At 42.9% G+C, this 27,492-nt stretch overlaps 1 protein-coding gene across 6 annotated transcripts in view; it reads left to right on the forward strand.

The window, feature by feature from the left end:
- The first annotated feature begins 17,297 nt into the window (after positions 1–17,297).
- nrbp1 (nuclear receptor binding protein 1) overlaps positions 17,298–27,492 on the forward strand; it is an 87,181-nt gene continuing 76,986 nt past the window's right edge. The window contains exons 1-3 of one of the 6 annotated variants that reach the window (XM_041250719.1): positions 17,300–17,339; positions 18,073–18,131; positions 25,104–25,188. The gene's annotated coding sequence lies outside the window, so the exon portion shown is untranslated. Of the gene's footprint in view, positions 17,340–17,370; positions 18,137–25,103; positions 25,189–27,492 lie in introns of those variants that run through there. The other 5 variants (XM_041250716.1, XM_041250720.1, XM_041250715.1 and 2 more) reach the window with 5 other exon arrangements.

Below are 27,492 nucleotides of genomic sequence, written 5' to 3' on the forward strand. Positions count from 1 at the left end.
CCAAACTTTGGTGTCATTTTTTTCTGTCAGACTCCCTCTAAATACTACTACAACCCACAAAAAGATCTGACCAAATTCAATAGGAAAAATGAGCAAAAATGCAGAAAATCAGGCAAGCACTGTATGTGTGTGTGTGTGGGAGTGTGTGTGTATTAGCTTTTTGACTGCGGATTGCGGTATCAGTATCTACATTTAAATCCCATTCATACTTTTTGTGGGTGTCGCCATCTTTCTGTTGATCAGCTCACCAGTTGAGCCAACTCTGCGTGTCACTAGCTCTTAACGGTGAGTTTAGGAACGATTTTGAGAGTTGTTTCTTCTCAGCGTTGAATTTAGGAAAACAGCCATAATCTGGTCGAAGGTTAGTGGTGGCAATCTCAGGTGGAAAAATAAGCCGTTGACCAACATCTGTCAGCATTTTCCAGTCTCTAGCAGCTTCTAGTTGTCCTGGGTGAGGCTTGGTTTTAACAAAAGTTCTACGTGGTTGCTCTCCTGGACGGAGGAATATTGTCTTTTCTGTGTAATTGTGACAGAAATCGAATGACGCTTGGTGTTAGATCTCCTTCCAGACCTGTGAGGGCATTAGAAAGAAAGAACAGAGTAACCTTAAGCAAATGGCAAGACAATTTATTCCATAGGGTAAGTGGAAGTCGGCCATTTAGGAAGAGGGTGGAGCTACGGCACCCACGCTCACTGACCTGGACGGTAGACTATGTGGCATCCAAGGATTGGAGGAGCAGATGCATTCGTTAACCTAGGGGTCATGGACGAGGGTATAAATAGGGGGACGTAGCTTCAGTGATCTGTTCCTTTGCATATGGTTACAAATGACCTAGAAAGAGCCCGTATTGTCCGTACCAAAGCTGTGAGTGTTCTGTCAGTCTATGTACTAACACTGTGTGTCTTGTGTTGCTTGTCTTCTCACCAAGAATATTAAACACGATCCGGAGCTGCAGCCGCAGGTCAGCGTAAAACACGGACATCACAACTCACCTTTCCACTATAGGAACTGTCTTTGCACCACTAACACTAAAATCATGCACTGTCGGAACTGTGTCTGTGTTTGTGTTTTGTGTGGGTGAGAAAAGACGGGACTTTTCCTGGTTGCGGGTCAAACCCGTGGGATTACAAACAGGAGTGATACACGCCGCTGTAGCACTTCCATCATTGTTATTGTTTGCAGGTTCTGCCATAAGGCTCTGGACATTATAATCATTAATAAATGTAAACGGTAAATCATTTGTCTGTGTGATTAATCCGCTCTGATGGAACTGGTGGCAACTTATTGGTCATGTTACTCTTGTGTTCCAATGCTAAGGCCAAACATCGCAGAACCTGGTCATGGCATCAAGTAAAACAGCCTTGGCTAAGACCCATCTTACATCCTGTCAAAATGTGCCTTAATGTTGCAGGTGATGAACACAAAGGACATGAGGGATCTTCACCCACCCAGTGGTTTAGGTTCCGTGATGATGGGAGAACATCATATATTGCTCTGATGAGAAAACTGATCCTGCTCTGTTCCATTGTCCATAGGTCTTGCCAGCCAATCTTGCGTTGTTCCACACTCCCATCTCATCTATTCTCCCTGCTTGGCCTGGGAAACAGCCTTTACACACCTCATCCTCTCCTCCTGCTTTTGCACCTCATTGACTACCAGCTTCATCCGTTAAGCTGGGGTTGCCTTGTGTCATGTAGGAGGAGCTGAAATGAGACCAAGACTCGAGATTCAAAGGGCAGCTTTTGCATCTTCCACGGTTTTCTTCGCCACCAACTTTTTTCCAGTTTTCAACACAGGTGCTACCTCCCTTACACATTTGTCACGTGAATGTACTAACTGAAACTCCCAACCATTTCCTGATGTATGAACTGATTAAAGCTTCCAGTTTCTCAAAAAACCTCATACAGAGTCAGTGGACACAGCAGCCTTGGCAGTAGACCAGACTGAAAGCACCAGTGTTTCAGTTTGCCTGGTAAAGCGCTGCTGTCTATGCTCTTCAACCCTTTCGTTGCTTGTTGTCTAACTTCTCCCACACAGACTAAGTCCTTTAGATCCCCGTCGTACCATCTCCCAAGATTTTTCACTGGCTTCTCAGACACTGTTGGTATTGCCTCACGATTAATGTAGAACCTCTTATCTACTACTTTACCTTTAATTATGGAGACACTCCTTGATGTAGTGGGCTTGAATTGCATTTGTGCCCATTCGATGTTATTGGTTAATTTGCCCAGTAACCCAGTTAGTGCAGGCTACTGTTGTAGTCATTGTTATCATGTGATCCACGTATGCTCGAATTGGTGGTAGTTGCATTCCAGAAGCCAAGCACTCTCCTCCCAGTACCCATTTTGATGCTCTAATAATTATTTCCATTGCCATGGTAAAAGCCAGTGGAGAAATGGTACATCCTGCCATTATTCCAACTTCTAAGCATTGCCATGTAGTGCTGAATTCTGAAGTTGAAAAACGAAATTGCAAATCTCCAAAATATGGCTTTCACTAAATTTGTTATTGTCATCGGTACACTGAAAAAATCAAATGCTGTCCAAAGAAGTTCATGTGGCACTGAACCATATGCATTAGCCAAATCCAGGAATGTCACATGGAGCTCCTTCCTCTCCTTTTCAGCTGATTGAATTTGTTGCCAGATCACGCTGATGTATTCTAAGCATCCTGGGAAACCTGGAATACCCGCTTTTTTTTCTGAGGCAGTTCTTTAATAGGTAAGTTGACAATCTCTGAGCAATAATGCTGAAGAAAATCTTGCCTTCTATGTTTAATAGGGAAATAGGGCAAAACTGTCTGATGCTTGTAGAATCTTTTTCTTTTGGTATAAAGACTCCACCTGCTTGGCGCCATGCTTTTGGTACAATCTGTTTTTCCCATGCCACTATCATGAATTTCCACAGGATTCATAGAACTCCAGAAGCACGTCTGTATACTCTGTATGGATATCCATTAGGCCCTGGAGATGACGAAGCCCTTGCTTTTTTCACAGCTTACTTCTTTCCACTTAGGTGCACAGTCCTCTAGCTGGTATTCAGATAGATTGATAGGTGGAATGTTCTTTTTTAATCTGTATGTGTTTCCTCCAAATATCTCTCCAGCTCAAATTTAGATGATTTTAGTGTGCCATTTTTCTCAGTGGTGAATAACTTCTTTACAAATTTGAATGGATCTTAATAAAAGTTAGTTCTGGCATGCTTCTTTTTGTAGCATTTCCATTGGCGCTCAGCTCTGCGCAATGTTGCAAGTTTATTTTTTAGGACCCTTTGTAACAGATTGAGTCCCTCCTTCTGACTTTGTTCTGCTCTTCCCCATTGCTTCCTCAGCTGCCTCCTTTCTTTAATGAAGCGTTCAATCGCCTGCTGCCGCCTAGACTTTACAGGAAGTTTGTACTTTTTCCTTCCTTTTTTCAAATCCAAACTTCTCGCTTCCATATGCTTAGATGGTATGTCTTTTTTCAAAGGGTTTTCGGTCTGTGATTCAGCCTCCCGACAGTAGATTCAAACCAACTCGGGACTTCCCTTACCAAGATTCGTGACCAAAAAGTCATCTTTTGAAACGGAAGTACGAGTCCAGCCACTGGAGTCAAGTTACACGTGTCCCACTGACACAGAGGCGGGACATTTTAAAGGGAACGTACTCTGTGTTCGGGGTTGGTCCGAAAGTAAAGTAGGAGGAGTAACGGGTGAAGGGAGAGACTGGTTTTGTGCAGCGGGAATTTTTGAAAGCTTTTTTTGTTTATGTATCCACGAAACAAATTAAAGACGAGTCATCACAGTTTGTTTTGGATTTCACCCCTGCACTCCTTCCCTCACACCATTTTGTGTTTGTTATTTAATCTTTTGTTGTGTATAGAAAATAAAAATAAATTATTTTATTTCCACATAAATTACTGTCTGGACATTCCATTTAATACACTCACAAAGCTCTTGGCCATTTAACTCCAGGCTTGTGCCCGTTGAGGTTCTTTTCTCTTACGCTGGTTCATCTGACCGGGTTTGCAAGGACCATTAGGTTCATCACTAGTTGTATCAATGCAAGTCCTCCTCACGTCTATGACAGGGGTGTTGTATATATAAACAAGTATATACAAGTCATTGTAAGTATTTTACATAAGTATAGGTGCTGCAATACAAATACTTGTTGCTTTGTTTGGTTGTTTCACCCTCTAGCATGATCTGAAACATCTGTGAAGAAGCTGTATGAATTATATGTACAATTATTATTCAAAATGAGCCAATAATCATGCTTTTAATGGTTCACTAATGTGTCATTGTGGCAAAGTGGCTGCTGATTACAAACAGGTGCAGAGGTGATGCAGTGCAGAAATAATCACACACAATGAAACTAATATGTTTTGGAAAAGGGATCTTTATTTTGTAATCCTGGCCTGGCGACCAAATACTAAGCTCCGGTTTCACACAGCAATGTGTAAAACCCAGACAACAGAAAACAAGGATTGCAGCCCAAAACAATAAACACACGTTATCCGCCCCACATTACTTGCCTCGGTCACCAATCTTGGTGCGTGCAATAGTGCTTGTAGTGGGTGATAACAATTTACTTTTTAGTGACTGTTGTGCAGTATTGATTCGGTTTTTGTGCTGGCACAAGGCCACAGCTCCGGATACGTGTTAGCCATCTGGTGATCTACAAACACAGACACGAACAAACAAACAAAACACTCACAGCTTTCTCCCATGGTCCTTCCAGTCCATATTACCAAAACCATGTGAAGGAAAAGATTTAAGTTTCTCCGGCCCCTTTATGCTATCAAGCACGACCCCTTGGTAAACGAGTGCAGCGGTCTCTATTGTTTGCAGCTGCTACATTGTTTCCCTTCCAGGTCAATACACTCCTGTAACAGAGTCTCGCCTTCTTCCAGACTGACCGACTTCCTGGCACAGGAAACAAACTGTCTAGCCAGCCTGATCAAAAACTTCCCCTTTTGCTACTTAGTGTCCTCACAGGTCGGGAGGGAGATTTATAAAAACTCATTGTATTTCTGTCACATATCCCACTACTCAGAGTGCAGCCGAAGGAACACTTGGCTAAATCTCTCCCATTACTCCCCCTCCTGGGAAAATCAATCTGCATTTTGAGGGTCTTTCCCTGCACGGTGTACTATGTGATACATGAAGGGTTGCAATGCCTGATACCACCAAGTTATCTGAGCATTGCTGTCCTTCATTGTGCTTAACCACTTGAGTGGGGTGTGGTCTATGACAAGATCAAATGAGTGTCCCAGCAGGTAGTATCGGAAAGAGTGAGTAGCCCATTTATTGGCCAAACACTCCTTTTCGACTACGGAGTAGTTACGCTCCCGATGTAAAATTTTTTACTGATATATAGTATCAGGTGTTCTACTCCATCTACCTTTTGAGAAAATATAGCACCCAAACCCACATCCGATGTGTTGGTGTAGAGGATGAATCTTTTGGTGAAATCCGGTGTGGTTAGAGTGGGGGCCTGGCAAAGTTTATGGTATCAAACGCCCCCTGACACTCAGCTGACCATTTAATTAAATTTGGAGCACTCTTTTTGGTGAGATCAACTAAAGGGTTCACTCACCCCAAGCTTGAGCATGTCCCAATGGAGTTAGTACAGATTATGGCTGGAGTAGGGATCCCCAAAGAGATCTTGACTGATCATGGAACCAATTTTCTGTCTAAAATGTTACAGCAGGTGCATAAAATATTAAAAATACCTCCCATCAAGACATCTGTTTATTATCCACAGATGGACGGTTTGGTGGAACGCTTTAATCAGACCTTGAAGTTGATGCTGAGACAGTTTATAACACATGAGCAAAAACATTGGGCATCGCTTCTTCTCTACCTCCTTTTCTCAGTGAGAGGTGCCGCATAGTTCGATAGGGTTCTCTCCCTTCGAGCTCTTGTACAGTCGACAGCCTCACGGCATCCACAATCTGTTGAGAGAGGGGTGGGAGGAGCACAAAGGCTCGTCCAAAAATGTAGTGAAGCATGTGCTCCTACTAAGAGATCGCCTGGATTTGGTCTGTCGTTTGCCAAGGACAACCTCAGATCGGCTCAGCACCGACAGCAGCAGCATTACAACAAAGATGCACGAATTCGAACCTTTCGACCAGGATACAAGGTAATGTTGCTACTTCCCTCATCAGAATCAAAATTGTGTGCTAAATGGCAAGGGCCATATGAAGTGATTCGGGCTATAGGGAAGGTGAATAATGAAATTGCCGTTATGAATGTGAAATTTATCATGTAAATTTATTAAAGCCCTGGCAGGCAAGGGAGGTCTTGTGTATAGCCTTTGTTTATAGTCTTGTTTATTTACGTGCTTCTGTGAACATACTTTGTATGTGATCCTAACCTTGAAATCTTTGCTCACATGTCCGTAAGCCAAACAACCAAAGCAAATTCTCTTTGACTTTAAAAACTTAATTTTTTTTTAATGAGGCTTGCCTCTCATGCATCTGCACAACTCCATTGTGTGATCTCCTTTACAGAATAGGTACGGTTTCTCAAATGCATTAGATACATGTATTAAGTACATTCAGTGTTCTTTGCTTGGCTCCTTTCAGGATCTTCTTTTTCTTCACAGTTAGCTGCAACATTGGTGACAAAACTATTTCCCTCTGTCACTTCTTTTAGCAGTTGTGTCGTCTCAAATCTTTCCAAACAATGGATCCATAGCAATCTTAGCGTGTTTGCCCACGAAACTAACCAAGTCTTTAAACCTGGCTCTTCGCTTGCATCACTCGTGGATATCACAATCTTTCTCTCAGCTTATAAGGAAGCTTCGAAACTACAGAGCTCAAGTTTGTTGGATTATCCATTTCTTCCATCTACTTGATGTCTTCCATGCTAATTGCGGCATCCAATGAGAAAGATTGCATAAGTATTAAGTGCTTTTCCATCTTCAGACTTAATCTGAGACCAATTGAGGGCCTTTTCCACATAAACTGTAGCGTTTCTAAGCTTGTTTCTGAAGTTCTCTTGAAGTAACCTTTTAGCTTATTTGTATCATTTATCTGGATTCATATTTTGGCAACTGCAGAACAAGTCTCTGGGCTCTCCACTTGTGTATTGCTCTAAGAAATGCAAACGGTCCTTGCTGCTTTCCGTCGTATCTTCTATTCCATGTTCAAAATCTCTAATGAATGATCTGTAGTCCAATGGATCACCTTTAAACATTGTATTTCATGTGATGGGAGGGTAGACAGTCTGTGTTGCTTCACTCAAATTTCTGTAATGTCATTTTGTCTCTGCATCACATTGTAGAGGTTTCCATTGCTGGCTGCTGGATCCAATTCAACGTCAGCGCAATCTTCAGTAAAACAGTCATGCTGGCTGGCGTCTGAATAACTTCTTAATCACACTCTGTGGCTTTGCTGTATCCCATGTGCTTGCGGCTGCATCACTATGGACTTTGAAATAAACTCCTTAACATGGGGATCTAGCTTTGTTGGTTTTGTAGGAGGCATTTTCTGCATGGAATCGAAATATACATTCATTCCATCATCGGAGTTCCTTGTTGAGCATTGCATGTCCTCAAATTTTTCATAAACTCTGATTTTAGCATTTAAAGTTGCTATCTCGGTTTGTATTTCTAACTCCTCCTTTCCAGCTCTCAATTGCCCTTCTTCATCTCTTTCTCGGTGCAAGCGTTGTTTTTCCTGTTCTATGGCTTGTTTTTGCTTGCGCTGCTCTTTCAGCCTCTGCTTTCATTCGTGCTGAAGAATTTGAGGTAGATGTTGTTGAAGACTGACCTCTACCAGGACCTGGCTTTTGAGTTTTCTTATGTGTGAGCGATGTTATCTCTGAAATGCTGTCACCAGGGTTTACTTCATCACATCTATGCAACTGTTCAGTGCGATGATGAGCCTCATATAGCTATCTGTCAACCTGCATGACAAATTCTTGAAAGGAAGCCTCTTTAGGCTCATACCAGCTAGCCTGATCAGTGTCCTCTTCGGGTAACAAGCAATGATTTTTGTGCAGCTCCACATTTTTATCCACATTTTGGTCATCCTCATTAAAACCTTAATCCCATTGGTTTTGGTTGTGAGCTGGCCTAGCTTTGCCTTCCTTACTCCTTTTAACTGGTCAATTTATACTCCAATGCTTTAAATGTATACTTGACTGACCTCTTGCTTAGATCTACCTGTGGTATTTTCAAAATATCTATTTGAGACTGAGATGCTAATTTACCAGCTACTGTGGCACTAGCTGAAGCTGCTGTTTCTACTGTTAGTTCTTCGTTTTCCATTTTATTTATTTTAGTTTGTATAAACCTCCAGTTGTGTTTAAACAACAAGCTTTCACTCTTTTTCTTTATTATTATTAATTCTTGAAAGCGTCCATGTGGCAAAGTGGTTGGTAAGGGGAACAGATGAATGGTGGTGACATGGCGATGCGGTGCAGGAGTGATGAACAGACAACGATATCCAGTGAAAAAAGTGCTTTTATTTGTAATCCAGGTCTGGTGACTGTCAAATAATAAATCCCCGGCTATACACAACAATGTGTAAAGCCCGGGGATAGAAATAACAGGGCACAGTCCCAAACAAACAAACACACGGTCACCAGTCCTGGGTGAGTGCAGACGTGCGTGTGCGGTGGTGAAGACACGGGTAATTTGTGATGGTTGGTGCAGTGGTGATCTGGGTCGTGCTGACCCTCACGACAACTCCGGATTTGTGCGTTTAGCTGTCTAGTGGTGAAAACACAGACAGTTATTTACACAGACACAAACAACACACAACGCTCTTTCTTTTCTTTTACTGAGAGCTCCTCTCTCGATCCTTCTTTCTCTCCAGCATTTTACCCAAATGAAGGAAAAGATCAGCGTTACCCTCGCCCCTATATGTAATCCCGCATGATATCGAGGTAAACGGTTGCAGCTGCCTTATTACTTGCAGCTGCCTCTCGTTTACCTTTCAAATCAATACAGTCTTACAACAGAGTCTCGCTTCTTTCCAGGCTGACCCACTTCCCTGACCCGGAAACGAACTGTCAGGCCAGCCCTTCCAGATACTTCTCCTCTCGTTCTTTAGTGCCCTCACAGGTTGGGAGGAAGATTCATCACCAGAACTCATGTTTCCGTCACATATCCCACCGCTCAGAGCGGAGCCGAAGGAACACTCGGCTAAATCTACCTTCCTCATTACTCCCCCCTCCTGGGAAAAATAATCCGCATTTTGGTGGTCTTTAACCGCATGGTGTACCATATGGTACATGAAGGGCTGCAATGCCAGATACCACCGGGCATTGCTGTCCTTCACTGTGCTTAACCACTTGAGTGGGGCGTGGTCTGTGACCAGATCAAATGAGTGTCCCAGCTGGTAGTATTGTAAAGAGTGAGTAGCCCATTTAATGGCTAAACACTCTTTTTCGACTACGGAGTAGTTGCGTTCCCGAGGTAACATTTTTTTACTCAGGTACAATATCGGGTGTTCTACTCCAGCTATTTTTTGGGACAAGAGTGCACCCAAACCTACATCCGATGCGTCGGTGTGGAGGATGAATCTCTTGGTGAAATCCGGTGTGATAAGAGTGGGGGCCTGGCAAAGTATACGCTTAATAGTATCAAACGCTCCCTGACACTCAGCTGACCGTTTAATTAAATTTGAAGCACTCTTTGGGTGAGGTCGACTAACGGGTTAACCACTGTGGCGTACTTGGGGATAGAGCGGCGGTAATAACCGGCTAAGCCCAGTAGTGACCTCACCTGAGTCTTGGTTTTGGGGATTGCTGCATCAACCAAAGCCTGGATTTTGGTGACTACAGGTCTCACCCTTCCATTCCCCATTAAAAATCGCAAATATTGAGTCTCTGTTTTGCAAACGCACATTTCCTCAAGTTAGCTGTCAGCCGGGCTGCCCTTAGAGACTGAAGAACGGCTGTAACCCTAGCCAAATGCTCTCGCCAGGTGGAGCTGTAAATCACCACGTCATCAATATACGCTGCTGCATATTCATGATGTGAGCGTAAAACCTGATCCATCAGTCTCTGAAAGGCAGCGGGCGCACCATGTAGCCCAAATGGCATGGTTTTAAAGTGGAACAGCCCTTCTGGTGTTGAAAATGCGGTTTTCTCTCTGGAGCTGCGGGTTAAAGATTTGCCAGTATCCCTTCGTCAGGTCCAGAGTGGAAATAAACCTCGCTTTTCCCAGTCTGTCTAAAAGTTCATCGACCTGAGGCATGGGATAGGCATCGAACTTAGCAATAGCGTTCACCTTTCTGAAATCCACGCAGAAGTGGTTGGTGCCGTCTTTCTTAGCCACTATGACAATTGGACTGCACCACTCACCCCTGGAAGGTTCAATCACCCCAAGCTCGAGCATATCCCACACCTCTTTATGAACGCCACTCCGTCGACTTTCTGGGATCCGGTACGGTCTCTCTCGCACTGTGACACCTTGTGGAGATATAATGTCTTATTCAACTAAGTTTATTCTGCGGGGCACATCAGAAAAAACATCGCTGAACTCCTCAATAAGTTTCGGCAGCTCTCTTTGCTCATCCGGAACCAATTGTTCCCCCATTGAAATCGCTCTGGTGCTCGGGGTCTCTGGACAGGGGCCTAAATCATCCTCCATATTGCCTGGGGCAATAAATAAGAGCTCCCTTGCCTGCCAGGGCTTTAACAAATTGACATGATAAATTTCACGTTCATTTCGGCGATCGGGCTGTCTACTTTCATAATTTACTTTCCCTATAGCCCGAATCACCTCATACGGCCCCTGCCATTTAGCACACAGTTTTGATTCGGATGAGGGAAGTAGCAGCATTACCTTGTCCCCTGGTCGAAAGGTTCGAATCCGTGCATTTTTGTTGTAATGCTGCTGTTGTCGGTGCTGAGCCGATCTGAGGTTGTCTTGGGCCAAACGACCGACCAAATCCAGGCGATCTCTGAGTAGGAGCACATACTTCACTACATTTTTAGACGAGCCTTTGTGCTCCTCCCACCCCTCCCTCAGCAGGTCGAGAATGCCGCGAAGCTGCCGGCCATACAGGAGCTCAAAGGGGGAGAACCTCATTGAACTCTGCGGCACTTCTCTCACCGCAAAAAGGAGGTAGGGAAGAAGCGATGCCCAATGTTTCTGCTCCTGTGTTACAAATCGCCTCAGCATCGACTTTAAAGTCTGATTAAAGCGTTCAACCAAACCGTCCAATTGTGGATGATAAACGGACGTCCTGATGGGACGTATTTTTAATATTTTGTACACCTGCTGTAACGTATTGGACAAAAAATTGGTTCCGTGATCAATCAAAATCTCCTTGGGAATCCCTACTCTAGCCATAATCTGCGCTAACTCGGTGGCTATTGCAGCTGCACTAGTGGACCTCAATGGAACTGCCTCTGGGTATCACGGTGCATAATCCACCACTACTAATATATGCGTATACCCAGAGTCAGAAGGTAGCAAAGGGCCCATTATGTCCATTGCAATGCGCTCGAACGGAGTGGAAATAATCGGCAGTGGGATCAAAGGGGCAGGGCGCATTCGACCCGGCGCTACTCGCTGGCAGTCTGGGCAAGTGGCTACATATCTCGACACATCAGTATGAAGACCGAGCCAATAGAATCGAGCCAATATCCATTCCCTCGTCTTCTCGGCTCAGAGGTGCCCCGCAAAAGGGATATCATGCGCCAGCCTCATGACCTCGGTCCGACAAGACGGGGGAACCAATAATTGTGTTACAGGCTGTCCTGTGCCCGTGGCTAGGTTTACCCTATATAGTAATTGCCCCTTTATACTGAAATGTGGATATACTAGCGGCCCAGCGCCATCAACATCCTTACCTTCAATGGACCGGACCTGCCCCCAAGCGTGCACCAGTGACGGGTCGTTCTGTTGGCCCCACACTAGGTCCGCGCTTGAGTACCACGGGCCCGGTATATTGAGAGGGGCTAGAATAACCTCTGCCCTAGTCTGCCCAGTAACCTCGCTCTCTCGGTCACACTGCGTTCCCACTCCCTTTGACTGACGTTTGTTACCATTACAGCACTCTCCCACAAGACCTCAGCCTTGTCTCAAAGACGCTCCCTCCCATTTCGCGGTCTGTCTCTCCTTATTTGTTTTTCTAGGATGGAACAGAGGGGAAAACATTTCAGTATGAAAAGGAAACATATCACCAATCCGTTCCTTTTTCTCTTTTTCTGCCACGTTTACGTGTGTGGCTGAGACTGCCATTATTTGCATTAATTATTTGAATTTTGGCCAGTCTCGGCCCAGAATAACTGGGTGCAGCAACCTTTCCGCCACCCTGACTACAAGGTGACGTTTTATCGGTCCTACCGATAAATATACTTTTAGGGTGGGGTATGCCGCCGTGTCTCCATGGATACAGGAGATGGCCACCTGACCTTGTGTCCGCCATGACACACCGCCCAAGAGAGCTGTCCTAATCAAGGTTTGCTCACACCCTGTGTCCACTAACATGTGGGTTTTCACATTCCCTAAAACCACGTCAATCAGACAGGGCCCCTCCCAACCGTTTTCCCCCTGCTTACCCGTTCCAGGTGTCCAGTTGCACGCAGCCACATAACACTCCATGGCAGCGGGGCATGACCTGGCCCTATGTCCTGGCTGGTTACACCTAAAACAGAGTGGGGGGACAGAGGGGGCATAGGTTAAATATCTGTCCCGCTGCTGGTAGGGCAACGGGGCAGGGGCAACACCTCTACCCCAGCTGGGGGCCATCCTCGGTCTCCATGGGGGGGGGGGGGGGGGCAACGGGGTCGGCGGTCTGGGTCTGGGTGCCGGGAACGAGGGTGGGTGTGGTGTTGGAGGAGAGGGAGGGAGAGGTTGGTGACTGTGAAGGGCAGGGTCTGACAGGATCCCGACCCGGGCCGACGTCAAGGAGTCCTCAAAATCTTCGGCCAATTTGACCGCCTCCTCCAGGGCGTCAGGGTTGTGGCACCGTACCCACGCCTGGGTTTCGGCGCCGACCACATGGCAGAATTGTTCCACCACAATGGCTTCCCCCATTTGTTGAGCGGTCTTCTTCTCTGGGGTCAGCCAATGGACCATGTGGTCGCACAACCGCTGTGCCACCACCCTGGGGCGTGTCTCCGGGGCTCTCCGGTATTCGCGGAACCGCGTCCGGTGGGTCTCCGCAGTGATGTTGAGACGACGGAGGATAGCCTGCTTGACTAGGTCATAGTCAGTGGCGTACTGGTCGCTCAGGGCTTGGTAGGCTGCCTGGGCTTCCCTGACCAGGCAAGGTCCCAGCTGGCTTACCCAGAACTCCCGCGGCCATCCCGCCACAGTTGCCAGCCGCTCAAACGCCACCAAAAATGCCTCCGGATCATCCTCCGCTGTCACTTTCATGGCCCGTGCCTTCGGGGCCGACATCAATGATGTTCCGGTAGGGGTCGCTCCTGCGGCAACGATCAGCCCTACCCGTTCAATGAGCGCCGTATAGCGTGCCTCCCTCCGTCTCTCCTCTGCATCCCGTCTGATCTCCAGTGCCTGCAGCAGCTCCGCCAGTGCATCGCGGTCCATCCCGGATCTGACACCACGTGTGGCAAAGTGGTTGGTAAGGGGAACAGATGTCGCGGTGATGCGGTGCAGGAGTGATGAACAGACAACAATATCCAGTGAAAAAAGTGCTTTTATTTGTAATCCAGGTCTGGTGACCGTCAAATAATAAATCCCCGGCTATACACAACAATGTGTAAAGCCCGGGGATAGAAATAACAGGGCACAGTCCCGAACAAAACAAACACACGGTCACCAGTCCTGGGTGAGTGCAGACGTGCGTGTGCGGTGGTGAAGACACAGGTAATTCGTGACGGTTGGTGCAGTGGTGATCCGGTTCGTGCTGACCCTCGCGACAACTCCGGATTTGTGCGTTTAGCTGTCTAGTGGTGGAAACACAGACAGTTATTTACACAGACACAAACAACACACAACACTCTTTCTTTTCTTTTTCTTTTACTGAGAGCTCCTCTCTCCATCCTTCTGTCTCTCCAGCGTTCTACCCAAACGAAGGAAAAGATCAGCGTTACCCTGGCCCCTATATGTAATCCCGCATGATATCTAGGTAAACGGTTGCAGCTGCCTCTCATTTACCTTTCAAATCAATACGGTCTTACAACAGAGTCTCGCTTCATTCCAGGCTGACCCACTTCCCTGACCCAGAAACGAACTGTCAGGCCAGCCCTTCCAGATACTTCTCCTCTCGTTCTTTAGTGCCCTCATAGGTTGGGAGGAAGATTCATCACCAGAACTCATGTTTCTGTCACAGTCCATTAAAACCTTCACTTGTTTTACAGCAAGCAAGCTACCCTTTTATGTTTGTTTACAGTACCAACCTTCACAAAGTGCTCACACAATAACAGGGTCTTCCACAGAAAAAATAAACAGAGTATATCTTCAGTACACACAGTCCTTTTACTAGTAGCTTCCAACTCAAAGCAAAGTTTTTGACTAAAAGTGTTGACTTCCTAATACGGTGCCTATAGAAAGTCTACACCCCCTTTAACTTTTTTCACATTTTGTTGTGTCAGTGCCTCAGTTTCATAGATTCAAATGAGGATTTTCTTCCACTTATCTACACACCATACTCCATACTGTTAAGGAGAAAAAGTTTTTGTTGAGAAAAAAATTACATATTAAAAATACAAAACTGAAAGATCATATTGGATAAGTCTCCACCCCCCCTGAGTTAATACTTGGTGGAAGCACCTTTGCAGCAATTACAAATTTGCACACCTAGATTTGACACTATTTGACCATTCTTATTTACAAAACTGTTCAAGCTCTGTCAAGTTCCTTGGGGAGCATTGATGGACAGCAATCTTCAAGTCATGCCAATTGGATTTAGGTTAGGGCTCTGACTGGGCCACTCAAGGACCTTTTTGTTTCTTGGCCACTCCAGTGTAGCTTTGGCTGTGTGCTTTGGGTCGTTGTCATGCTGAATGGTGAACTTCTGTCCCAGTTTCAGCTTTATTGCAGAGGGTAGCAGGTTTTTCTCAAGGACTTTTTTGTACTTTGCTCCATTCATTTTCACTTTTATCCTGACAAGTGCCCAAGTCCCTGCCGATGAGAAACATCCCCATAACATGATGCTGCCACCAATATGCTTCACAGTAGGGATGGTGTTCTTTGGGTGATGTGTTGTTGGGTTTGCGCCAAACAACACTTTGCATTTAGGCCAAAAAGTTGCATTTTTGTTTCGTCAGACCACAAAACTTTTTGCCACATGGCTACAGAATCTCCTGAGTGTTTTTTCGCATACTTCAAACATGATTCAAGGTGGGCTTTCTTGAGTAAAATACAGGCCAGATTTGTGGAGTTCTTGGGATAGTGTTGTCACATGCACACTTTGGGCCACACAAGTCTTGGCCATAAAAGTCTGTAGCTCTTGCAAAGTTGCCATTGGCCTCTTGGTAGCCTCTCTAATCCGTCTCCTTCTTGCTCGGTCATCTAGTTTAGATGGCCTGATCTAGGCAGGGTCTTAGTGGTGCCATACACCTTCCACGTCTTAGTAATCGTCTTGACCGTGCTCCAAGAGATATTCATGGCCTTTGATATTTTTTTATACCCATCCCCTGATCTGTGCCTTTCAACAACTTTGTTCCGGAGTTCTTTTGAAAGCTCCTTGGTGCTCATTGTTGAGTCTTTGCTTTGAAATGCACTACCCAGCAAAGGGAACCTACAGGAACTGCTGAATTTATCCTGAAATCATGTGAATCACTGCAATTTAACAGAGGTGGAGGCCGCTTAACTTGGTGTGTGATTTTGAAGGTGACTGGTTACACCTGAGCTAATTTAGGATTACTATTAAAAGGCGGGTGGACACTTATCCAACCATGTTATTTCAGTTTTTATTCTTAATTAATTTTCTACAAATTTCTAGAATATTTTTTTCACTTGGAAGTTGTGGGGTAGGATGTATAGATAAATGAAAAAAAAAAATTTTAATGCATTTTAATTCCAGGCTATAAGGCACCAAACGGTGAAAATTTTGAAAGGGGGTGCAGACTTTCTATAGGCGCTGTATACGATTTTACCACGTCTCAGTGTTTGTAAGTTAAGTATCCAATACATTACGACTCGTCATCCAGTCACTGTGCTTCACATATCACTTTCAACTCTTAACTTAAAGAATAATTCCAGGCGTATAGACTTCCCAATCTTTAGAAAACAATAAGCTTTTATTTACTTACATCCAATAATAGCCAGACGAGTGGAAAAGCAATATGTCCCGTGCCAGTAACTCCATCCAAAAGCATAAACGAATATTCTTCAGTTTAACTATTTTTTTATCCTTATGTCTTTATATTCTTTATCCGTTTGTGCTTTTGTATTAGTCTCTTTTTATATATATATATCATTATATATATATATATATATATCTATATATATATATATATATATATATTATATGTGTACAGAACATTAATCTAGATATGTATCAAACAGCATCACCAGTCGAAAACTGTATTTGCTGCCTTGCTTACAAAAACTCACTGCGTCATCCGTGTTCGTTCATTTTATAGTTTATTTTCAAAACCGATTTCTAAAATAATAATGTCATTAGCTATAAACAAAACTACCACTTGAGGGCTCAGTGCATAGAAAAGGAGGGCATACCAATCCATAAACAGTAATAATAATAATAATTACATATATCTAAAAAAAAAACTAAAATAAGAATGCATTTTTTTCTAATCAAAATACTTTGACAGCTTTGCCTGCAGAGAGTACAAGCAACTGAAGAAAAAAATACCTTAAATACAAACAATTCAAACATCAATCAATTACATAATTACAAACATATGAGTCTTCATCATGAAAGAGCACGTATTATATAGGACCACCAGCTCTCGGCGTATATTAGAAAGCGCACATAGTACAATTGAAAAAACAAAAATTATAATAATAATTTGCATTGCTGTCTGTCGATTAATGCTGTAACATTTCAGGGTGAACTGAATTTTATGTGGAACAGAATTCGACTCTACACCTATACTTGATCTTTACATTTCGGAACGGTCCCTCCCAATTCCTACTGTGCAGCACATACACACATGCACACGCATGCGCTACAACACGGGACTGTCCTCAGAAAAGGGAATTTTTAAAATAATTATGTATTGTCATAATTTGCCACTGTTGCTGTTTTCTTTAAGAGACCAAAAGGTGATATAGACCTCACAAGTCTGGTGCATTTTTTAACAGCGAAAATCTGCAGATCTGCAGAAACCAGCAACATTTCACACGACCACATTGACTCCCAAAAGAAAAAAATATCCGGAGCGCTCTTTTATATCCCATAACCCTTTGCGCGCAGCGTGACGGAAGTCTCCATAGAGAATTGTCGGAGCTTAGTATCTTGGTATGTAGAATATCTACAAACAATACAACTGCAGAAAGAAAATAATATGTGAAAAACAAATTAGACAGGGAAGAGAGGGTAAATCGGGTTGTATGACGGCCGTGTAATATAATATCTGCGCTGTACAGAGCACAAAAAGCATTTGAGATCATTAGTGCTTGTAATAATTGAATTACACACAACACAAACTAAATTAAAATTAGTACGTTTAATAAATATTTGAAATGTGTTGTAAATAACGCATTTTTGATCCGAATGGCCTTCCATACATCCTCAAAAAGAGATCCAGAACGCAACAAGAATGTGATTGGTTACGCCCAACGTCACTGAACACGGCAGAGCAGAGGCAGAGACAGACAGCAATGACTCGGTAGTGTGAGCATGTAGTTGGTGGCTGAATCTCGTTTTACTGGTCAAATCCGCCATTAGTTTGTCCAAGAGAGACTCTGTGTTTGTGAAAACATTTGTAATATCTGAAAGGTAGTCTTGAGAAAATCACGTCTCTTTAGATTCAAGTAGAAACATGCAGTTTTGGAGTGCAGTCAGATGACATTTTGTATAGAGCACAGAACGGATATAATTTGCTATCCATAAATCTAGGGTTTACGTGTGGAGAGATTATTCGAAAGAAGTATTACACCTAATTGGAGTACATATATTTTCTGGTTATACGTGGGATTTGCACATCACACATGATTTATGGTGTCCTTCCTTATTCGTCGTCATCACGCAGAAGATAAATCCGGAGGGGTGAATACAGTCTTCAGGATCTGGCCTTTTAATATACACAAGGTATGGTGGGTACCGCTTTACTGTATTTTTTTAGATTTTATTTTTTGATATTCAGCGGTAGTGTTGTCAGATATCATTGTACCAAGTTTTGCCAACCTTGCTGCTTAAAAATAATCGCAAGGGCGGCTGAAGTAAGTTTACTGTTTGCGGGGCTAACACGACATGGTTTTTTATTATTGTTGTGTTATCACTATTCAGTACATTAAATATACATAACACAGGTATTATTTTATATTAATAACATAGCTTTTTTTTAGGACAAGGTCTTAAGTTCTGCAAATGAGAAGGAAGAGTCAATTATTTGCATTCTTGAGTTTAGTTTAGTCCTTTTAAATTAACCCCTTCCTGCCTAAATAGAATGACCATGTATGGGCATGAATAGGACCACTTGGTGTTGTAGCGCATGTAGTTTGGCAATCTTCGCCAATATATCGACAGAAAGGCCTTAAGTAGCTGTTTCCAATTATATAATGTGGTTCGTTGTGGAATGTGTGTGTGTATAATAAGCCGCGCCCCCCAAATATCACACAAACATGTGTAATTCATATTTAACTGCCCAATTTGACCCATTTTTAAGTTACATATAAATAATTGGGACGTTTCAAATAATATTTGAAACGTTTTTGGTTTTTTTTCTACCGTTGAGAAGGTACATTTTGTCCGAGCCATGGTCTGTATGCCAAATGCCCGAAAACGGCACTCAGTTGAAGTTGTACACTTATTACATATTCAGTAAGATGTGGTTGAAACCTTAATATAGACACACTTTCATTATTTAGTGTTTATAATTTGTTTAACGGATTTAAGGATAAGAGCAGTTTCTGATGCAAAGTAACGCATATATTAAATAAAATCCAAATGCTTCCTCTTTTTTTTAAATAAACCATTGATATAACAATTGTTTTCTTAGTTGAACGTGACACTGTGTCACTTAACTATTAAATGTTTGAGTTAGGTTCTGCCTTCACTTTTTAAAAATAATGTAAAGTAGACCAACGGAGTTATGACTGGTGTCCTAGTCTTGTTTTACACTCCACATCCCATATTACCAACATTCCAAGTAGGTTTTTAGGTGAAATTTGTTAGATATGTATTTCTTGTACAAAATGGATATACATTTGAAAATAACACTACTTTTGAACTATCATTTAATACAGTTGCAATATAAAAAGGAAACTCTTGGCACAATATATGGGATAATTCAAAGTGTTTATTTAGACATTTGAAATTAGAAGAGTATAAATACAAAACCAATACAGTATATTTCTTGAGTAGAAGTACACATGGAATTTTAACAGGCTTTGTAATGTAAAGCAGTATATGGAGAAACAATGTTAATTTTTCAAATAGACAACTTAGTTTTCTGAAGCAAAACTATTTAATTGTATAGGACGAAGTGTGTCCACCCTCAGGTTGGGAAAATCTTTGAAAAAGAGATGCAAATTGTGCATTCTGACACATTTGTGCATGGTCTGAGCGTGTGAAAGACTAGTAGTGGTCTGCTAGTGCAACAAAGGAGCTTTATTTCAGCACTGCTCACAGCAAGGCAAGATCAGCAGGAAGAAAACTTGACTTTAGGATCGTCAAGGCCCCTGCATGCAAGACTGGCTGTAAAAAGAACTGTTATTTGTTAATCCTAGAACCACCATAAGGGTCACCGTGATCCATTTTGCACTTAAATGTTAATTATTCTTCCATCGTAAGTTGTATGTGTATGTCCTTTTTTGCCTTTTCCTACGTATATGAATTAAATATCCTGACGGTGTTTCATAACCAGAATTGCAAAAATAATACATTTAAACAGTTCTACATAGAACAGCCATGTGGGTCAGCCAGGCATTACTATACATCTCTTTTTTTTTTAAATATAATGTAAGATATTCTATTATTTTTGTAACTGCAGCAAAGAAGACGCCCCCTCCTGCTAGCACACATGTTTTTTTTATTTTTATTTCAAGTCTTTGTAGACTGACTATGAGACAGAGATTGCTATGATTGTGGATTTGTCAAGATGCCAACTCAGTGAAAGCCTAGTTGCTTATTTTTCAGTGTACCTGGGAGACAACAATTTTGTTGCACAAATGCAACTGAGAATATAGCAGAAGGAAATACATAATCTTGAAAGTAGTCATTTTGATTGGAATATGGCAAGCTGCACTAAGATGCATACAGCAAACTGAAATGACAGGTAGGATAACAACTTATGTGCCTAATATGAAATATATTTATATATATATATATATATATATATATATATATATATATATATATATATATATATATATACACACACAAAAATCTTAACAAAACAAAAACCAAAATGTATCAGGTAGTTAAATGTGAACACAAGTTACCTTGACAGACGTGAACTTGCCTCCATAGAGTACAATGTAGCTGTCATCTGTACAGGGTATATGTAAATACCCGTTTCTTTTGAAATGTTTATTATATTTTTTTCACTGCTTGTAGTCGTGCTGTATATGCGCTCATTAGAAAAACAAAGCATTTTCTGTTTAATTTTCAATTTAAATAGTGTTTCTGCAATGCAAATGTTAGATATGATGCTCATGAATACAACTTTTCAGTTGTATCTAGTAGTATGTCTTTCATTTTCATAACAAAGCAGTCTAAAAATGTATGGCTCAAAGTGACCTACTTGGCAGTTCTAGGTAGTTCGAAAATCTGGCAGTTCTAGTGTTAAGAAAAATTGATGAGATACTCTGATACAAAGTGTTCTCTTCCACTGAACTTAAATATACCCCTACTGCTTTAAATCACAAACGTTATACAGAGTAATGTGCAAAACTTTGGGACCATCCCACTAAAAATTACCTTTGGAAGCTATAAATAAACTGGACTCTAAGCAAAGTATGCATTCTAAAGAAGTTGAGTGCACAGATAGCTGAACTATGAAAGAATTCAGCGACCATCCATATATAATCAACAATAGTTTAAATATTGTCTTTCAGAGATTATCCTTTCTGTTGTCATTCATCTTTTGATACTGAAGCTATTCTTAAATGAGGTAGTATTCTTCAATTTAGTTATTATTACTCTCTTCTTACATACTGTAACGGGTAACTTGACGACTACTATTATTTATTTAGCTGCTGCTTTTATCCAGGGTGACCCATCTAATTATTAATTACTGATTATTATTTAGGTTGTTCCCATCTAACTATTAATTACTAACTTAGATTTTCATAAAATACTGGATTACAGTATTAATTAGTCTCTACTTAAATCTGTGGTAATATTTCCTAAAACTTTCAACGGGATGGGATTCAAATTAGCAGTGGTACATTTTACAAATGTATACTAGGCTTGGAGGATTTTTGTACAATGTAAGAGGGTATTTTTAGAAACATTTGTTGTTCACCAAAATGTTGTAATTTTAAAACGTATCCACATCAAGACAGCACATAGAAATAGTTTGGAAGCTGTGACAAGCGCTTGGAAACAGTGACAGGTGACACTGATTGGCTGATAAACTAGCTTTTTTGTTTCTTTGACTAAGGCCGCAGTGTGAAAGTGCTACCATCACATGCCAGAAAAATCTTGACATCCCAAGTAATCAGATAATATCTAATATAGTTCGCCGTCAACTTCCTTTTTGAACATTCATGTTACTACACCCATGTACAGAAACGTTTGTATTACCATATATAATTAGAATGACATCTTTCAGGACCTGCAACATAGGGAGTACAAGTAAGGTCCTTATTGTTTTTCTCTGATCCTTCACTGGAGTAACAGAACAATGCTTTGCTTTGAACTTGCGACTAAACTATGAAATCCTTTTCTAATAATAATAATAATAATAATAATAATAAATAATAACTTATTTTGTTGTACTATAGCCACTGTTTGTCTATCCATGGTCATTGTCATGGTCTTCTGTCGTTTTGACAGAAGATATGACAGTGAGTTATTGGAAATACTGGACTTGCATTTTGCAGTTGTGCCCTGTCTTTTGCTGTTATATTCGGTGCTAATTTAGGAATCTTTCCATGGCTGAACTAAAGCTTTAAGTCAAACCCGCTACACTTCTCACTATATAAATCGCGTGTATGCGCTCTACTGACATGTACAGTGAGAGTAGGGAGCAAATGTTTAAGAAAGATCTGCGGGAGAGAGCAAATTGTGTGTTTTTTTTTTTTTTTTTTCGTGATCGTGGAATCCTGGAAGAACTAATTAATGAACAGTATGGCCATTTTTAACACAAGCTGCGGTACGGATGTATCTTTCTGACTTTCACATCAACAGGGAGCATTAAAATGTTGTTTTGGATATAAATAACTTGGAGTGTAATCAATCAATCAGTCAATCAATATTTATTTTATATAGCGCCTTTCATAGTGGACCACAATCAAAAAGCCCTTAAATACACTTTACATCTTATTGAAGTTACAAGTCACAAATACCAGTTTTTTTCATGCACTGTTTTTGTCAAGATTTTTAAATATACTTAAAGTAAAAATAATGCATTTATGTTTGTGTATAACGTACCAAATATTAAAAAAATTAACTTCAATAAAAAAATTCTTAACAGAAACTTGAACAAATTTTACAGTGCCTGTTGCTACCAAGTATTGGAGTCTGACCCAGATTTATTTTTAAAGTTTGATATGCTGTCTAAACTCTTTTCCTCTCCCCCTCATTTCTGCCGTCAGCTGACAAGGATGCACTACTTAAAGGAGACAGACTCTATACATAACTCCCCCAATATCTCATAACAAAAGGAATATGCTTTGTTTTGTACAATTCCCTAAAATAATTAAAAGTAGCTGTACAATAAAAACAATAATAATAAATAAGATCAATTTTGGATAGAATGCATATGGTTTTCTGTATGTGTTCCATAGTTGCCATGACCCTATCTGCACTCTCTAAGAATTATTAGCCAGTTCTGCATTTGACCTTAAGGAGAGGTAAAATGACATTGGATAAACATATGGCTTACTATCTGGGTTCCATTGTAAACACGACCCCATCTGTACTCTAAGGAGCTAAGTGCTAGTTTTACATTTCAACTGAAGGAGTTGTCAGAGGTTAAAATCAAGGTAATTTAATAGAGCATACATTAATTCCCACAGGTTTCCACTACTCTGTAAAGATTCATGAGTCTACAACATTCTACCTTAGATAAATACTGCAATATATTAAAATGTGAAAATTGACCAAAGCTGAAATGTTTTATGTAGCGACTTGCCTTGAACAAACTTGATAGACAATCTTAAAGTCTATGTATTCAAAGCTTCGCTTTCAAAATAATGACCAAACATTATTTATTTATTTTTGTAACAGAAGACCAATAACTAAAAACACTGTTGTGCAACATAGTTAAGCAAAAAGGCACAACTTGCATTCAAATTAGAACTCTAAAGCTGCAGCCACACTGGATGCGAGCAGATAATTTAGAAGTCATTACAGTCAAATGGGAGTATCCACACCAACAGCGAGCGATGCCAGCGATGTCACTTTGAGAATATTTTGCGTCGCTAAAAAAGAACCTGTTTCTATTTTTTTCGTCACGCGACTGGAATGAAACTAACTAATCAGAAGGTTAACACCCTTCACATCAAACACACACCCCAAAACAAGTTAATCATGACGACGAAAACTTAATATATAAATTGAACGAATACGAAGACATCCAGAAGAAAGTCAATGTCTGGGTGGCTTGCGGGTGGTGCATTTTCTTTCCGATTATGCAAGTTGCATAAAAATAGGTGTATTAATAAGCAAAAATAAACCGGAGCATACATGCAGTCTACATATCCAGCATTTAACCACCCAGCTGCTTATCTCGTGATTTCCACATGGAGTGCATGCAAGTCCATATTTGTCACTCCGTGAGAATAGCGAGCAGGCGCTTATAAGAGCATCTGCAAAGTTTAAAACGTCTTAACATGCTTTGATGAAAAAATAAGAAAACTATTAAGTGTATGCAGTTTTCTTTTTTACTGGCAGATGGCAGCAGTCCCTAAGAAATGTGCTTGACAGACCGGGCCATCTGTATACATGCAGTGGAGAGTGAAAAATGGATGCCTGTGTATCTACGGAGAATAAAACAAGGAGATTTCTTTATTTATTTGTTGGTGTTACAGGTTGTAAGGAAGCCTTGTCAGGTTTGGTACTGGTCAAATTTGTTTATTGTACCTACACTTCACAGATAATTTATATAACAAAGGTATACACACATGCCTTAAATTATGGATGATACTGTGTATGACGTGATTGAAAATTTGCACGCAAGTTTTGTGATGTATATGCTAGATAAAGACGTCTCATTGCTGAGAGTTTGAAGTGTGTCTGCTTTGAAATCTAGCAATTAAAAAAAAAAATGTAAAAAGTGATATGCCTGCACAAGTATTATAATGTTATTATAATGCTGTCATTGGAAAAAAGTATGTTCCCTTTCAATTTGAAGACGACCACCACTGAAATTGGTATGGGATATTCGTGCCCTTTGGATAGGTATTGCTGAGCTGTCTATACAAGAGCTGTGGAAAGGCCCCTTCCTGTGATGACGTAAAACCGTCAATTGCAGGAAGATCCCCCTCCCTTTCCCTCTCAAGACGGTAAGGTAAGACCTCTGTGTTTAGCTGAGTGTGGATAAGGAAAGATCTTTTCGAGTCGAATTGAGTCTTGTTGTATTTCCCTTGCATTCGTGCTGAAAGCCGGCTTGCCGATTTCCTGGAATCAACGACTTAAAAGAGAGAGTCCTTTCTGTCTTTCAGTGGCCTCCTCGCTTGTTTGGTAGGCCACTCTTTTATCTCTCTGTTGTATGTGAGTGACTGCCCGTGCAGTCATCTGCGAATGAGTGTCTTTTCTTCTTGAGTACACGTGTCCTCCTCGGGGCTAGGCCTTGCCGTATCCCTGCTGTCGAGTAGACCCTGCCGGCTACACAGGCCCGCCACCTCGTGAGTCGGGCCTTGTAAACATCTCTCCCCTTTATTTTCTTCTCAGAGTACACATGTCCTCCTCAGGGCTAAGCCTTGCCGTATCCCTGCTGTTGAAGAGACCCTGCCGGCCTCACGGACCTGCCACCTTGGTGAGTCGGCCTTGTAAACAGTGTACTCTCTCTCTCTCTTCTGTGAGCACACGTGTCCTTCTCGGGGCTAGGCCTTGCCGTACCCCTGTTGTTGAGTGACTTCCCCAGCCACGCTCTCCTCCATGGGGCAAGGCTTTGCTATATCCCCGCTGTTCAGTAGGCCTTGCTGGCTGCACAGTCCTGCCACCTTGGTGAGTCGAGCCTTGTAAACAAACTGTATTTCACAGTGTTTTTCTCTGCTTTAACTTGCCCGCTTCAGCCTGCGTCCCCCTTTCCATGGTACACGCTACGCGCTAACCAGGTGTGTGTGTGTGTGTGTGTGTGTGTGTGTGTGTTGACCACGCTGTTATGGTAGGCACATTGCGTAGCGGCCTCCCTGGTACTGCGGTACCACGGCGCACACCTAACCCGTGATACTAGTATCTTGGAGCAGTGCTTAGTATAAGTGACACACGGTGCTCGGTGCTACTTTGTGTCCTTAGTACTCGGTGTGCGTGGTGCTCGGTTCGCACAGTGCACATGTGCACACGTGCTGATACTTCTGTCACTCTAGTGCGATTATGCACGGTACGCAGTTCACATAGTGTACGGTACCTGATAAGCACGGCGCTTGGGACGCACAGTGCATGTAGTGCACATTGCACTAGTTGTGTAGGCACTAGTCAGCCTACACACAGTGCTGCGCAGTACCCAGTGTAACAGGGTACTCGGCACAAGGTGCGTAAGATTAATACCCTTGCTGCAACAACAGTGGCTGTACACACTACGCTGACACTTCCAGTGTTCAACGCAGTGTAGGCAGTGCCCCAGTACTGATGCGCAAGGCCAGGCCTATGTCGGGGTCTTATCCCTGCACGGCCTGCAACACTAACATCCCGCAGGAGTGTGCCACATGCCACCATGGCCCTCGAGAGGGACAGGGCATGTAGCATCTGTGAGGCCCTTCAGCCCAGACTGAAGGAGGCCCAGCAGAGAGCGCCAAAAGGGCGAGCTCCGCATCCTGTGCGGCGGGATCGCCAACAGCTCGGAGCACCGCAGATGACTTGTCCCAGGGACCTCTGTCAGGTTTTCCAGATGCACAGGCCGCCCGCAGTTGCTCACCATCTCCACAAGCAAGACGAGTGAAGTGCTCCAAGGCCCAGGTGACCCAGGTCCTGGAGCTCTTAGCTAGACATTCGCTATAGGCCCCTGCCCAGGTGCTGCAGCCCCAGTCGCCATACCGTCCCGATCCCATGGGAGTGCAGGAAGGGTGGGCAGGCTCATCTCAGCTGGCACAAGACAGCACGCTATCCATAGCGGCCTTGGGTGATGGGGCTTCTTTCTCCTCGGAGGTGCAAGTGGCTGAGACACTTGCCGAGGAAGAGCCTGGTTCTGAGAGTGCCTCAGAAGCCAGTACCACCCGCTGTCCAGCTCCATTTCAGCACTTGTGGGACGTGCTACAGCTTTCCTTCAGGTCCCCTGGACGCTAGCGGCTGAACAACGCCGGACGCAGCACCGACTCCCCGCCCCCAGAAGTTCCTGGCCTTTCCAGATTTTTTGGAGGAGATATGCTCCTCCTGGGACCACCGGGCCTCGGGACCCAGTGTGCTAAAGAAGGCCACACTGCTCGCCTTCTTAGAAGGCGCGGATAAGCTTGGCCTGGGGAGATTCCACCCAGTAGACTCCACCATTGCGGCCCTGGTTAATGCCCCGCCGGTGGGTGGTCTCATTAAAGACCCAGTGTGCCCGAACCCTCAATGCAGGGGGTTAAAGCTGGCATGCGCAGCGCAGACCCCCTTTTCGGCACAACAGCTGCAGTACTGGCGCGCTTGCATCTCAGGCTCCTGGGTGCTTGCCACCGTGCAAAACGGCTGTGCGCTTCAGTTTCGTTTGGGACCTCCTCCCTTTCGAGGCATCGCAAACACTTTCGTGACAGACCCTCTGCAAGCCTTGGTACTTCAGGAAGAAGTGGCTGCTTTGCTGTGCAAGCGAGCCATTTATCTCTTAGACACCATCTCCTTGGAGAAGGGTACTACTTGAGATACTTTCTGGTACCCAAGAAGGATGGCGGTTTTCGCCCCATCTTGGACCTGAGAAAGGAGGTTCCGAATTCTGACGCACTGTCACATTCTCCAGTTCGTCCGGCCGGATGACTGGTTCACCACCATGGACTTACAGGACGCATACTTTCATGTACCCATTCGTTCAGAGCACAGAAAGTACCTGCGCTTTTCCTTTCAAGGAAGCGTGTATGAGTTTACTGTGCTGCCATTCGGCCTCTCCCTAGCTCCATGTATGTTCTCAGTGCGTAGACGCTATCCTGGC

Source organism: Polyodon spathula, chromosome 5 (genome assembly GCF_017654505.1).
Source record: "Polyodon spathula isolate WHYD16114869_AA chromosome 5, ASM1765450v1, whole genome shotgun sequence".
Classification (NCBI taxonomy): Eukaryota; Metazoa; Chordata; class Actinopteri; order Acipenseriformes; family Polyodontidae; genus Polyodon; species Polyodon spathula.